This window comes from Lepidochelys olivacea (genome assembly GCF_965140295.1).
Source record: "Lepidochelys olivacea isolate rLepOli2 genome assembly, chromosome: 7".
NCBI lineage: Eukaryota > Metazoa > Chordata > Testudines > Cheloniidae > Lepidochelys > Lepidochelys olivacea.
The window spans coordinates 89,338,097-89,354,556 of record NC_140417.1 but is presented as its reverse complement, the minus strand read 5'-3'; the positions used below and the strand labels follow the sequence as shown (position 1 = coordinate 89,354,556).

The following is a 16,460-nucleotide window of genomic DNA, read 5'->3' as shown; positions in this document are numbered from 1 at the left end:
ATGTCTCAGTGATATTATTATATTACAGTAGAATTGAGAGGTGTCACCCAGTGTCAGAGCCCCATTGTGCTAGTTTTGCACAAATTCATAGTATAATGCCATTCCTGCCTCAAGAAGTTTATAATCTAAATAGACAGGACCAAGAAAAGGTGCTAATTATCTGCATTTTATACATGGGGAACTGATACAAAGTTTAAATGACTTGCCCAAGGTCACATAAGAGGACCGTGGCAGAGACAGGAATTAAACCCAGAGCTCCTAAGTCCCAGTTGAATCCTTAATCACAAAACCATCCCTCCTTTCATGATTTCAATTAGCAAAAGGTCTGATGGCCACAATTCAGAGAAGGGTAGCATTATTCTCTCTTATGGATCTCCTAACTTAAATAGAACATGAGATGCCAGCTGTTGAAAACCTACCAGATTAGCTATGACAAATGGAAAAGTAACTAAACAACAGGAACAGGAAATAGCTGCCCAAGGTTTGCCAGCTGTCAGCAAAATTCTAACCTACTTGAATAATTTTCTGGTCCAGTTTACTAAAAACTGATCTGGAGTTAAACATAGCATGATGAAAACAACATAGGGTAAAAGTTGGTTTGGGAAGTTTATGGAACTTGGAATAACAACATAACTCTCCCTGATAAAGCATTGTGCTGAGCATCTCCTGTGAGTTTATAAGCACCCATGACTCTGTACAAATTAAAGATGTTCAGCACCTCATAAGACTTGCAGTATCAGTCCCTTGATAGGAGATTACTGGTTCCCCAAAGCACACACAGAATATTTGAGAATACATTTAAATGAGACAGTAGAGATTAACACATCTGAGCAAGCCAATTAAGTACTTGGTATCCTTTCATAAACTCTAGAGATGAACACATTTGAACTAGGCTCCATCAACAGCTCCTTGGGGACATCAAGTAAATGGTTCCCAAACTACTTCAGCAGGGCTCCCAAAATGTAAGGTGACCTTCGGGCTACTACTGTGACAGTGTGTCAGAGTATCCAGTATGGTCTCTTGGACCCTTCAAATGCAATGCAGAAACTTAACTTTTATTTTCTCTGTTCTTAGTAGTCACTATCTTTGTATTTTGGTCACAGATAATAATGTTAGTTGAGGTATTAACAGTCTCATTGTCTTTAGAAATCCAGCTAGAGAGTTCATTAACTCTCACACAGCTGAGCAGTTATGATAGGAAATCATTTTTAGGCTAAATTCTCAACAAAGGGGCCCTCGTTTTTTCCACATTAGAAACAAAAAGCCTCAAGAATTGTTTGCGTCACTTTTGCTCAGCAAAAGTCAGAGAAATATGAACTTGGGCAAGAAACAATACACTGTCCAATACTTAACTACTCAAGATAGTTAAGGCTAAAGAAAACTGCAAAGAGCTACAAAGGGATCACACAAAACTGGGCAACAAAATGGCAGATGAAATTCAATGTTGATAAATGCAAAGTGATGCACATTGGAAAACATAATCCCAACTATACATATAAAATCATGGTGTCTAAATTAGCTGTTACCACTCAACATAAGAACGACCATACTGAGTCAGACCAAAAGTTCATCTAGCCCAGTATCCTGTCTTCTGACAGTGGCCAATGCCAGGTGCCCCAGAGGGAATGAACAGAACAGGTAATCATCAAGTGATTCATTCCCTGTTGCTCATTCCCAGCTTCTGGCAAACAGAAGCTAGGGATACCATCCCTGACTATCCTGGCTAATAGCCATTGATGGACCTATCCTCCATGAATTTATCTAGTTCTTTTTTGAACTCTGTTATAGTCTTGGTCTTCACAACATCCTCTGGCAAAGAGTTCCGCAGGTTGACTGTGTGTCGTGTGAAGAAGTACTTCCTTTTGTTTTAAACCTGCTGCCTATTCGTTTCATTCAAGAGCGAGATCTTGGAGTCATTATGGATAGGTCTCTGAAAACATCCACTCTACTGCAGCGGCAGTCAAAAAAGCGAGCAGAATGTTGGGAATCATTAAGAAAACGATAACTAATAAGACAGAAAATATCATATTGCTGCTATATAAATACATGATACGCCCACATCTTGAATACTGCATGCAGATGTGGTCGCCCCATCTCAAAAAAATTTACATTGGAATTGGAAAAGGTTCAGAAAAGGGCTACAAAAATGATCACGGGTATGGAATAGCTTCTGTATGAGGAGAGATTAAAAAGACTGGGACTTTTCAGCTTGGAAAAGAGTCGACTAAGGGGGATATGATTGAGGTCTATAAAATCATGACTGGTGTGGAGAAAGTAAATAAGGAAGTGTTATTTACTTCTTATAACACAAGAACTAGGCGTCACCAAATGAAATTAAAGGAAGCAGGTTTAAAACAAACAAAAGGAAATATTTCTTCACACAACACACAGTCAACCTGTGGAACTCTAAAGGCCAAGACTATAACAGGGTTCAAAAAAGAACTAGATAAATTAATGGACAATAGGCCCATCAATGGCTAGTAGCCAGGATGGGCAGGGATGGTGTCCCTAGCCTCTTTTTGCCAGGAACTGGGAATGGGCGACAGGGGATGGATCACTTGATGATTACAGGCCCCTAGCATTGGCTACTGTCGGAAGCCAGGATACTGGGTTAGATGGGCCTTTGGTCTGACCCAGTATGGCCATTCTTGTGTCTTGGGTTAAGCTATATTGAATCCACATTATTCATCTCCCCAATCCTTCACAGGCATCCTACTTTTGTTGAATTCCCCCTCTGAAGGTATGATAATCTGAACTGGCTGCTGTTTCTAAATCCCTGTTCTTTCAAGGAGAAATATCAGGTCAATCTGACCCAGGATAGCCCTAAACCATGAAATTTGAACAGAGTAGACCGGGGAGGGAAAACTACAGCTAGCGGGCCGCAACCAGTCTGTGAGCCATTTTAAGCCAGCCCGTGAGCCGCACCATGCGGCTCAGCCCCACTCTGGCCAGGGCGCTGGGTCGGGGGCCGCACCACGCGGCTCCTGGAAGCCGCAGCATGGCCCCGCTCCTGCTCCTACACGCTCCAGTGGGAGCTGCAGGGACGGTGCCTGTGAACAGGCAATGTGCAGAACTGCCTGGCTGTGCCTCCAGAGCCTGCATCCCCTCCTACACCCCAACCCCAATTTTGTGAGCATTCATGGCCTGCCATACAATTTCTGTTCCCCGATTTGGCCCTTAGGCCAAAAAGTTTGCCCACCCCTGGAGTAGACAGATCAAAGCAGAGGGCAACACTCATGAGAGCTCCTGGTTAAATACTGCAATATTGCTAAAGGCAGATAACTTTATGAAAATCAAAAAGAAAAAGTTGTGTCTCATGTGATGTTGGGAACAGGGGAAGTGAAGGATAGGGACAGAGAGAAGGATCTGGTTAGCTCGGAAGAAGGTTGGGAAGTGACGAAGGGAGGGAGGAAATGAGATGATTTAGAGACACACACAAATGTTGAGGGACTTAGCTCAACTGACCACTGAATGTTGAGGATCACCAGCACAAAACAAGATGAAAATAATCAGGACTGACCACCAAAGCTTCTGTCCTCTGCGCGCACGCACACACACACCCACACCCACACACACACACAGTCTACATGACACACCTTACGGTGGCACAGCTGTATCATGGCAGCTGTGCCGCTGTCAGGTCTCCCTTGTAGCCGCACTCTGCTGGCGGGAAAGAGCTCTCCGGCTGGGGTAATTAAACCACCCCTAACAAGTGGTGGTAGCTAAGTTGACGGGAGAGTGTCTCCCACCACCACAGCACTGTCCATACTGGGACTTTTCACAGTCGGGGTGTGCTTTTTCACACCCCTGACCTACAAAAGTTTTACTGATAAAAGTGCTACTGTAGACAAAGCCTTAGAAGTTGACATTTGCCAAATTCCCCAACTGGAAATTCTAACTGATTCCCACCGGTTAACTGTTCCACTTGGCAAATAGTTTTTGGCTCAGCACATCTATTAGCTTCCTGGTCAACTGGGCCTCCAATGGACATCAACAAAGACTAATTGAAAGATTCTAATAGAACCCAATCCTCAAAGGTATTTAGGCACCTTACTCCCATTGAAATCCATGGTAGTTTGATGCCTAAATACCTGTGAAGATCTTGGCCTAATTCAGTTCCAACAGGGAGCGTGTACTCTACAGTTAGCATTATTTTTTATTTAAGTTCCTGAATGTCACAATAGCTAGCTCAATAGCTAGTGCTGTGATGCCCAGAATGCATTATTCTGTGATGTCACAGATACCAGGAAATTTGCTGAATTACGGAACAGACCTATAGAAGTACAGTTAAGTAGCTTTTTTATTTCATGGCATAATTGGGGGCAGGGGGAATCATTATTTTATATTCTACATATGCCTGTGTATACTTCTGGACCAGGGAAGCAAGAATTCTTGACAAAATAGCCAGCCTAGCATAAACTGCCAGGCTTGCTGAGGTCCTGCCACAAGTGCAGTAGGAGCTGGGAGGTCAAAGGATGAGAAGAAGAGAAAGGGAGTGGCTGAAGGGTCGGGTGAGTGGGAAGATCAGCTCGAGAGGTGGATGCAGTGTAAGGTAAGATTTATGGAAGCTAGAAGAATTTAGAAATGCACTTGTGTGAACTGAAAAGGATCAGACTGAGCATGGGAAGCAAGGAAGAGAGACAATGGGATGTGGGTAGAGGCAGAAGAATTCTATGCATTTGGGTAAGTTTGGGGGGGGGGGAATCTGAATTTTTGGAGGTTTTATCAAAACCAAATGCTTCATCTTCTTCAGATTCATGGGTCACGACTGAGGTTTCTTTGGCAAAGTCATTTTTCTCTGAAGTAAATGATTGTATGCCACTAACTTGCTATACCTGCTACGCTAGCCATTATGAAGCATTGAAATCTTCAAAGCAATTTTGCCTCCTTCTAAGCATTTTACAAGCCTACTTACAACTTTTCCATCTGTCTCCTAGACTGTCTCCAAGGATGAAAGCCTGGGATGTTACATCTGCTGTTTGAACATGAAGCTCAGTTTGTAAAATTAAAAAAAAATAAAAAATCTGTCTTGTGTTTAATGAACCCCTTCATGAGGATTATCAGTCTCTTCTGGTAAAAAAAGAAAACGCTGAACTAAACAAGTCAGGCTGTCACCTATAGCTGACAGTTCTAAAATTAAGATGATTAGAAAAAAGATCATTTTCTTTTAGTTACAAAAATAAGTACTTAACCATGTCATTCTTTCCTCTTAGCCTCTTCTGCATCCTGCTGGCTTGAAGGGATATTTAAACTTCTCAAAAAGCAGCTGGTTTTCAAAGAGAAAGGAAAAAAAGGAATGGAATAGGCAAAATATATATTTATCTGACCATTTAAAGCAGCATAAATTCCCATAATAAAAGAAATTGACTATTTACATTTGGCACAGAAAACTAGAAGCTAATGAAGGAAGATAGCACAGAATAATTTCCTGAATATACAGGTTGCACTTTTATCCTCCAGCGGTGATGTTGTTTTGGAATCTCCAAAAAAAAGCTACATAACGGGAAGAAACTATATTGTATGTATGCAATATAACAGTATGTGAACCATAAAAACTTGCTTTGGGTCAGTGAGAGCAGTGTAGATGATTGTGCTTTTTTACCTCTTATTTCTAAGGTCAGATAAACAGCAATTATAGCTGTGTAGGGCCTGGAAGAAAGGTTTACAAATGGGCATCTTGTTGATAATCATTGCTTATGAAAGTTTTAATGCCTTCTTTTTAAAGTATCAGGCATAGGCCACTGTCAGTGATCACTGTTAGGAGCTGGCCCATTGTTCTGACCCAGCATGGGAGGTACCATGTTCCTGTATAGGACTGAGATGTGACTGTCTATGTTGACTGAATATCATACTGAGCAAGATAAAGGTGTATTGCCATTGCTTTTGCTTATTATTTGCTTGTTCCTATTCTGCAATAGTGGACTTCAGTTTCAAAAACTGGCACTTTTCTCAAGCTCTCTGAAGTATAGTTAATTCATGAGACGGTTCAGTTGTCTAGCAGTAGGAAGGGATTCAGTGATATGGTGTAAAAACAGAAAAGTGACAGTATTGTTTTCTTTTCTCACCTTCAAAACAAATAAGGTTCTGGCAAAACAGTTCTTGACATTTGTATGTGAACACAGTGGTAGCCAACATTGTAAAAGCCCTTGTGTGGACAGGGCTTGAATTAAAGTCCATTCCCCCCACCCTCCATAACCAAGTGTATACACTATGTAAAAGTGACACCCACAGATATTCTTAATTAATAGAAAAACAAAAAATTCTTAAAAGGGATGCATTTAATATAAACACAAAAGAGGAGTAGAACTATGGGTGTATCTGAAGAACAACACTCTAAAAAAACAACAAAAGAGAAAGCATTGATTAGTTAACCTTGCATATCCTGTTCTGAGATCAAAGTAGCTAATCTGCAGGGATCAAAGGGGGAAAATATACTATGCAACACCCTTAAAATATATATATTATGCCTATGATGTGATACAGCACAAAATTGGTACCACGCCACGTAACATCTGCTGGGAAAGAAAGAAAACCGTCATGAAGACTACTTCACTGGGCAGGTTCATGCACTACATGCCTTTTTTTTCAAAAGGACTCAGACAACCCTAACAATTAAAGTTGGGGATTTCTTTGCAGAATACCAACTGGTTCTGTATAAAAGCAGGTCAAGGGCTACACATAAGATTGATGCTTCAATACCAGAGTTACAGCCTACAATGACTTTCAGAACTTTCTGTATGATTTATAGTAGGAACAGTAATGGACTTAGTCTAGCAAGTGAGTTCTGCAAGTCAGCAGCAAGACCTGAAAACCATCTCAGAACAGTCAGCATTCACAGGTGCTGATCCTGCAGTGTTTAGGCAGCATGCTACTCCCACATGGAGCCCTGCAGACTTCAGCAGGCTGCCTGGGTGCTCTGTGTTGTAGGATCAAACCTGAGATTGTTAGTCCCTGCCCCCAAAGAGCTGTCTTTTCATGATATGTGTTTACAGTGCCTAGCACAAAGGGGCCCTGATTCCTGAGTGGGTTCTCTAGAGGCTTCTAGGTTACTAAAAATAATAAAAGCATCATACTGTATTTATTTTAAACACTAACATGATAGAAAGGGTTATGATGACCTGTAAACTTACAAGACAGAGACACATTGTGTACAACCCATTTTCTTAGTATAATGAAGTGCACCTGTCTTGTATTTGTAGCCTCACAAAGTATATAGATATACAATATTAGATTGTATGTCAGATATCAGTTAAAGCAATACTATCATTTGCTCAAATCCTCAGAATTCACCATGGTATAGGCCAGGGGTTCCCAAACTGTAGCATGCATACCTGGGGGACGCACGAGACATCTTTGGGGTGGGTACGTGGGAGAAATTGTGGGTTTTTTTATTTATTTTATTTGTATTGAATTTTCATAATAGGTGACTCAGACCTTTAAAACTCTGTGGGAATTTGTTATATAAAATACAGTAGTTAATTTACTTCAAGATGTATCAGTGAGAATCCAGATACACTGATGTACAGAGCCCTCGCCTCCAATCACTGTATAACACAAGTTCAGGTGCCCAGCAAATGTCCAGTCTAGCTGAGCTCAGACCTTAGTCAGGTTTGCTTTCCGGTTGTATACATCACACCATAACTATATCTGTACATAATAGTGAAATTTGGATAGATGGCTAATGACAGGTAGTGTTAAGAACACCACACAGAATATCAGTGATGAGAAAGGTAGGGTATGCAAGCAGCTGGTAGATCTGGAAGGGGGTACACAGTAAGAAAAGTTGGGAACCTCTGATATAGGCCTTTGGGATTAGGTAACTGCACAGGTGTGGTCTCACAGCAGAAAAAAAAAAGTTATTTCCTTGCCATGTTATAAGGTTTACAGGTTTATTTTTTAATCTGTAGCTGGATCTAAGACCTTTCATAAATTAAAGAACAGTTTAGCAGTGTATTCCATACACATAATACTTTTTTATTTATGGTTTTTATTACAATAGGTGTGTGCATAGAGGTTCACTGTTTAATGTGATAACTATAATAATGTTTACTAAAGGGTAGCTTGTTTAAATGGTCAAGTTATACAAACCCAGTTAATCTGGTCCTCATCAGTCAATTTAGAGCTGCCATAAATGGTTTTATGAACTCTAGTTGATTGGTGAAGAACAGATCAAGTTAGCACTAATTGTGTCATAACTTAATTTGATTATTTAAACAAGTAACCAATTCCAAATATAGTTAATGGTATAGATGCAATCCCACATGATATGGCTGAACTTGTTCTTTTTCCTAACTTGGCTATGTGAAATGTGTTCTCAGATGCCAGCTTTAGAAAACTGGTAAAACTAATCGCGTTATAAATGTATTGCTGGAAAAGAATTAATATATATTTTGAAAAGCTTTTATCATCTTTGGTTTGTACAGGGATTTTTATAGGCAAGTATAAGTATATACACATGTAAAATACACAGGTAGGCATGCAGGTTTTAGGTGTGGTTTGGATATTCATAAGTAAGACCTATGGGCACTTTTTGTATGAATGTTGACGCAAGACTAATAGAGACAAATACAGAGATTTGGGGGGACAGTATTGTTATTCAGGGTTACTCCACAAGTAGCTGTGGCATTTTGATATACAAGTAGGTACAGGTGTATTTGGATGAAGAGTTGTTATAAGATAGGTATGTGTGCAGATATTATTGATTCAGTATCTGAGCTTCAACCAAAGTAGAGAGATCCAGTACAAAGCCCTCTGCAGCATTTAAGAGCAATTGTGGGACTGTATGTCAGATCAGAGGAAGCTTTGCTCTGGAAATCTATGGAAGCCCAGAAGAGGCTCACAGAGGTTGCAGGTGGCCCAAAAGAGAGACACTGGAATCTTGTGGCCCAACCCCCTCCTCCCCCCCCACACACACATACACTCACACTCACTCACTCACGCTATGGAGTCTGGAATGACAGTAGCCCTGTCTCAGCGAATGGGCTAAGTAAGAGCTGCAGAGGATCTACATTATAGTCCTGTAGCCTGCCCATACACTGGGTTTTAAGTCCAGCTCATCAAAGGTATTAAGGTTCCTAACTTCCACTGAAATTGGCCACCTAAATACCTTTGAAGATCTGGTTCTTAGTGCCCTGAACAAAGCCCACCTACATGCAGGAAGGATCAATAACACCCTATGGCAAAGTGACAGGCAAACATCTTCTAGCTATAGTACAGCATGATTCTAGCTTGATGGGATGATTTTATTTAAATTTCTAGTGATGTGCTGCCATTGTTTTAATAAAGGCTCACACCAAATTTTTTGCCTTAGCTTGTGCTAAACCAAGGCTACCTAGAATAAGTCCAGTTCCAGAACTATGTGTTCTGCAGGTTGAAGAAGTGAGAGACTGCAGTTTCTACTAATTTATATTCCCATTTAAACAAAAAATGCTTTTTGCCAGTGACGATACTGACCTTGTGTAATTTGATCCTGGTTGGGTGTGTCTTGGGGGAAGCTTCTCTGAGCCTTTTTTTTTTTCCAAATAATGTGGCACTCTGTGCAATCAAAGGCAAATGTTTACTCTTCAGAAGCATATTTATGATCCCAAGGGATGATTTAGCAGTATCCAGAAAGGGCGTGAACTCCAGCAAAGACAGGGAATTCCGCCCCAACTTTCCTTCATTTCAGCCCTTCGGCACATCAGTCTCTTGTGCATTACAAGTAGTTTTCTTGCTAAGCCTGTTATTTCTCAAAATGGTCTTGGGGTGTCTTTTTTTGGGCTGTGACATGATCCATATCTTGTTTTTTTAGCTGGCTCTAGCATTCATGCAAAGATCTGAGAGCTTGTAAAATTCATTCAAATTGTATTTGTTTTCCAGTTTAGCTATAACATTTCTCTGTATATTACTTTGATATTTTAATGGGATATTGAAATGATTAGTGTGCAAAGTTTTATTGCTGGCATTTTCAAAGCAGCTCTCCAGATTCCTCATTAAATTTGACCTTGTACAGATAGATGCGATAGATGGGAGTTAGAATTAGGCCTGCTCTTGAATTGCAGCTACCAACTAACCTTTTTATGTGGTGGGGGGAGCAGCAGAGGAGAGAAGGTTGAGGATGTGGATCACTGTATAAGGTGATCATGGTTTGGGATCCAATTAGATCTAAATCCTGGAAAACAGCCTTCTAGGTTTTGGAGGTGCAAACGCAGCCTACTTTGCCAAGAGTTCAATACACGTACCCTTCTCCTTATTCCCCAGGTCCCCCACAAACAGTTTCTGTATTCTGCGAATACAGGTCTCACCTTCCTCCCCGGCCCCTTTTTTGTTAAGGAGGGGGAGCACAACTGCTGACTCCTCTCCCCACTGCTTTTTCAGTGGGCTGCCACCTCAGGCTTCATCCTCAACAGGGGCCTTTTCAGGAACACTGACCTTCTCCCCACTTCATGCTCACACAGAGAGAAGGGGGAGCCACTAGTTTTGCCTTCCCCCACTAGTGCTGAACATAATATGTGGTAGGCAGCTCTAAATTTACAAATGAGGACTAAGTTAACTGGGTTTGTTTAATCAACCCTCTAATAAACATTATTTTTATAAAAAGAAAAGGAGTACTTGTTGCACCTTAGAGACTAACCAATTTATTTGAGCATAAGCTTTCGTGAGCTACAGCTCACTTCATCGGATGCATGCAAAGTAGGCTGCACTTGCACCTCCAAAACCTAGAAGGCTGTTTTCCAGGATTTAGATCTAATTGGATCCCAAACCAGGATCACCTTATGCAGTGATCCATGTCCTCAACCTTCCGATGCATCCAGTGAAGTGAGCTGTAGCTCACAAAAGCTTATGCTCAAATAAATTGGTTAGTCTCTAAGGTGCCACAAGTACTCCTTTTCTTTTTGCGGATACAGACTAACATGGCTGCTACTCTGAAACCTGTCATTATTTTTATAGTTATTGCATTAAACGGTGAATAGTGGGTCCCTCTGTGCACACACCTAATGTAATAAAATCCCTAAGTATTGTGTATATGGAACACAAACTCAGATACTACATATCACTGTAGTATGCGAGTTCCATAATAAATGTGTACTTCATGTGCATGTAAAGCCGGAGTTTGGCCTAAGAGCAGACAAGCTCCAGCTTGCACAGCTTCCTTGTGTTTCTTATTTAAATCTGTAACTGGGTGTTTTGCCCATGTTTGTTTCTGGTAAGCCTAAATTACAACTGTGACGGGTTGGATCACAGAAACCCGCTTGGGGCTGCCAACTGATATGCCAAGACTACTACTGCCCCTGCTTTCCTGCCCTGGCAGCTTGGGACTTCAGTGCCCTGCCTGGTTTGAGCCAGACCCACTAGCCTGCTGCAAACCCAGACCCAGGTCTGAACCACGTCCCCTAACAGCTCTATAGGCTTAATTGATAACAGCTTAAGAAGTGTTCCTTTCTTTAACACTCAGATGCTCAACTCCCAATGGGGTCCAAACCCCAAATAAATCTGTTTTACCCTGTATAAAGCTTATGCAGGGTAAACTCATAAATTGTTCGCCCTCTGTAACACTGATGAGAGATATGCACGGCTGTTTGCCCCCCTCCCCAGGTATTAATACATACTCTGGGTTAATTAATAAGTAAAAAGTGATTATATTAAATACAGAAAATAGGATTTAAGTAGTTCCAAATAGTAACAGACAGAAGAAAGTGACTTACCACGCAAAATAAAATAGAACACGCAAGTCTATGCCTAATACAGTAAGAAAACTGAATACAGATAAAACCTCACCCTTAGAGATGTTTCAATAAATTTCTTTCACAGACTGGACACCTTCCTAGTCTGGGCACAATCCTTTCCTCTGGTACAGCCCTTTTTCCAGCTCAGGTGGTAGCAAGGGGATTTCTCATGATTGCCCCCTCTTCTGCTCCACTCACTTATATAGCTTTTGCATAAGGCGGGAGAATCCTTTGTCCCTCTCTGGGTTCCCAACCCTCCTTCTAAAAATGGGGAAGCACCAGGTTAAATAAAGATGGATTCCAGTTCAGGTGACATGATGACATGTCACTATAAGACTTCATTACCCACTTGCCAGCATACATGTAAACAGGAAGACTTACAAGTAAAACAGCCATCTACAGACAGTTGTCCCAGTTAATTGGAGCCATCAAGATTCCAAACCACTATTAATGGCCCATACTTTGCATAACTACAATAGGACCTCAGAGTTATATTTTGTATTTCTAGTTTCAGCTACAAGAGTTATATATTTATACAAATAGGATGACCACATTCAGTAGATTATAAGCTTTGTAATGATACTTTACAAGAGACCTTTTGAATGAAGCATATTCCAGTTACATTATATTCACGCATTAGCATATTTTCATAAAATCATAGAGAGTGCAACATCACAACAACTCTCTCTCTTAAATACTATTGCTTTTCCTATGACTACGTCCAGTCACTGCTCTTTAAGATGAAGCTCCCTGACCTGTGATATCTCATGCTCAACAGAACTACAAATCCCAGAAACCATAGTGTGCTTGCTACCTATGAGGCCTTCATACCAGAAGCCAGCAATGGTGAGTGGGGCTCCTGGGGGAAGAAAGATGCAGGGAAAGGAGGTAGAAATGGTTTATACAAGACTGATGAAATGTTTCTCAATATGCTTCCTTTCCTTAAAGCATAGTATGAATTTTGAGCCTGAATTTCAGTTATACTGAAACTTATATTATTGATGTTTTTATTTCTCTACTAATTTTTTTAATATGACTCGAAAGCTCATTTTTCAGTCTATGTTGTACAGATCTTCAAAAGTTGTGAAAAATCGTGTGTGTACTCTGGCAATGTTAATATAAGCAAAAACCAGTGGTCAGTAAAAATAAAACCAGTTATAATGTGGTAAACAGAAGATTGGGTTAGCAGCAAATTAATGACCACTAAGTATCTGATCATTGGATCAAAATTGCATTGGGTTTTATATAAACAAATGTACTGATTGTTAGTCCTAAACAGCTCCAAAGATATTTTAGAAAGCTTATTTCTTCAACACATGAAGAAAGTTAAAAGTTACAGCACTGTGCTGTAAAAATATCAGTTTGCAAATTCATCTGTTTATCATTTACTCTTTGGATGGTGCAGTCTTTGGGAATAGTGTTTATGGTAGGTGGTCCCTTCAAAGCTTTTCATTTCTTTGGAACATTTTGATTTGCCGTGGAAGGCTCTCGCAAACTTTTCCTTTAACTGTATCCAAACACTGCTATGAACTAGTGCAAGAATGGCTACTGTTATCATACTTCCTGTTTTAATATAGGACGACACTTTGAATTTCAAGACCATAGGGCTTGTTTTTCCCTCATTCCCCAAGGAATGGTGTTTTTTTAAAGCCTTTATTGAACTCTCAGTCCCATAACAGCTCAGATGTTCTAATTTACTAGGTTACTCAATTCAGAAAAAAGAATGTCTGTTTCTGCATTCTGCAAGCTGTCTGAAGCCCTGAAAATCCCATGGGTCCATGCTAAAAAGAATAAAATCCTCCTGTCAAGTAGATTTGTGGCCAGCTTTTGTAATTGTCTGTGAATCTCTTACGTAGATGGGCAGCCAATTCCTTTTCTGTCTGCTATCTGGTTCTGCATGTGATGTTTCTGACTGTGAAAGAAACTCCCAATTCCACACTCCCCCTTCATGTGGTCACTGTTCAATAAGGACTTGATCCAATGCCACTGAAGTCAATGGGAATGTTTCATTCCATGAAACATTGAAAAGATACCAGTGCAACTGCCCTGCAGGGAGAGTTTTCAGTTTAATAGCTCCTCTCCTGGCTGACAATTCTATTTCAGGGTTTTCACCAGGATTTTGTTTTATATGTTGCATTAGCCCTTTAATATTGCCCCTGGTTGCTTGTTAGTGAGCTAGGTGGAAATTGCCCCACCTCGGGGAGAAAATAGGTTTGAGCACTGTTTCTCCAAAGTCATCTTCTAGGGCCCAGGAGAGGAAGAAGGGAAATGAGGTGAGTAGCCACGGGCACCTTACACATCAGCCACTTTAACAACTGAGGCACCATCCGATTGTTAGGAAAAGTCGACCTCTTAAAATGATAGTCAGTCATTCATCCATTACTAAGGACTTCACATAAGGCACTAATATAAAAGTTCATATTCTTCTGAATTTACTTTGCTTCATCAGGGGACAGCCTGGCTCCAGCTATTTCCTTGTTCACAGTACCAAATTATTATTATTATTTAACATTTGCATTGTGGTAGTGTCTGGAAGCTGACACGGTCAGGGTTCCACTGTATTGGATGCTGAACAATGTATCATTTGAATATAGGTTTATGGAATTTACTGCACACTTATTCTTTGTATAATACAAATAATTTTAACTGTGCACCAAAAAAGTCTTTTTGACACTTCCTGCAGTAGAAGATTTTGTGCTTCAAACAATCTTGAGAAAAATCATTATCTAAGAATGGAACTTTACAAACTATACATCATAAGAATATGCAAATACAAACAAAATAAAAAAGCCTAAAATCTTTTAATTGAAACCTAGAGAAAGTAACATTTAATCCCCTTCAACAGACCACATTCCAGGGAGAAAGCCTTTCTCCAAAATTCTTCGCTCTTTACTACTTAAGAAAAAGTGACAGTTAGAAAAGTATAGGCATGCTCTTCTTTAAATAGCCCAGCCTGGTTATCAGACACTTAGCATGAACATGCCTGTGTAGTGTGATACTAAGGCAGTCTCTGCAAAAAGAACAGGAGGACTTGTGGCACCTTACAGACTAACAAATTTATTTGAGCATAAGCTTTTGTGAGCTACAGCTCTCTTCATCAGATGCATTCAGTGGAAAATACAGTAGGGAGATTCATATACACAAGAGAACATGAAACAATGGGTGTTACCATATACACTGTAACGAGAGCGATCAGGTAAGGTGAGCTATTACCAGCAGGGAGGCGGGGGACCTTTTGTAGTGATAAATCAAGGTGGGCCATTTCCAGCAGTTGACAAGAATGTCTGAGGAACAGTGGGGGGTGGGGGAGGGGAGGAACAAACATGGGGAAATAGTTTTACTTTGTGTAAATGACCCATCCACTCCCAGTCTTCATTGAAGCCTACGTTAATTGTATCCAGTTTGCAAATTAATTCCAATTCAGCAGTCTCTTGTTGGAGTCTGTTTTTGAAGTTTTTTTGTTGAAGAATTGCAACTTTTAGGTCTGTAATCGAGTGACCAAAGAGATTGAAGTGTTCTCCGACTGGTTTTTGAATGTTATAATTCCTTGACGTCTAATTTGTGTCCATTGATTCTTTTACATAGAGACTGTCCAGTTTGACCAATGTACATGGCAGAGGGGCATTACTGGCACATGATGGCATATATCACATTGGTAGATGTAGCGGTGAACGAGCCTCTGATAGTATGGCTGATGTGATTAGGCCTTATGATGGTGTCCCCTGAACAGATATGTGGACACAGTTGGCAACGGGCTTTGTTGCAAGGATAGCTTCCTGGGTTAGTGGTTCTGTTGTATGGTGTGTGGTTGCTGGTGAGTATTTGCTTCAGGTTGTGGGGCTGTCTGTAAGCAAGGACTGGCCTGTCTCCCAAGATCTGTGAGAGTGATGGGTCGTCCTTCAGGATAGGTTGTAGATCCTTGACGATGCGTTGGAGGGGTTTTAGTTGGGGGCTGAAGGTGATGGCTAGTGGCGTTCTGTTATTTTCTTTGTTGGGCCTATCCTGTAGTAGGTGACTTCTGGGTACTCTTCTGGCTCCGTCAATCTGTTTCTTCACTTCCACAGGTGGGTATTGTAGTTGTAAGAATACTTGATAGAGATTTTGTAGGTGTTTGTCTCTGTCTGAGGGGTTGGAGCAAAAGTGGTTATATCGTAGAGCTTGGCTGTAGACAATGGATCGTGTGGTGTGGTCAGGGTGAAAGCTGGAGGCATGTAGGTAGGAATAGCGGTTCAGTAGGTTTCCGGTATAGGGTGGTGTTTATGTGACCATCGTTTATTAGCATTGTAGTGTCCAGGAAGTGGATCTCTTGTGTGGACTGGACCAGGCTGAGGTTGATGATGGGATGGAAATTGTTGAAAACATGGTGGAATTCCTCAAGGGCTTCTTTTCCATGGGTCCAGATGATGAAGATGTCATCAGTGTAGCGCAAGTAGAGTAGGGGCATTAGGGGATGAGAGCTGAGGAAGCGTTGTTCTAAATCAGCCATAAAAATGTTGGCATACTGTGGGGACATGCGGGTACCCATAGCAGTGCTGCTGATTTGAAGGTATACACTGTCCCCAAATCTGAAATAGTTATGGGTGAGGACAAAGTCACAAAGTCCCACCACCAGGTTTGCCGTGACATTATCGGGGATACTGTTCCTGATGGCGTGTAGTCCATCTTTGTGTGGAATGTTGGTGTAGAGGGCTTCTACATCCATAGTGGCTCGGATGGTGTTTTCAGGAAGATCACCAATGGATTGTAGTTTCCTCA

The 16,460-nt window shown here is 40.9% G+C and overlaps 1 long non-coding RNA gene across 1 annotated transcript in view; it reads left to right on the top strand.

Moving 5' to 3' along the window:
• The first annotated feature begins 4,630 nt into the window (after window positions 1–4,630).
• The window catches only part of LOC311523212, a 49,043-nt gene continuing 37,213 nt past the window's right edge, over window positions 4,631–16,460 (top strand). Inside the window, exons 1-2 of the long non-coding RNA XR_014712295.1 lie at window positions 4,631–4,683; window positions 12,484–12,551. This is a non-coding gene — a long non-coding RNA (uncharacterized lncRNA). The remainder of the gene's footprint in view (window positions 4,684–12,483; window positions 12,552–16,460) is intronic.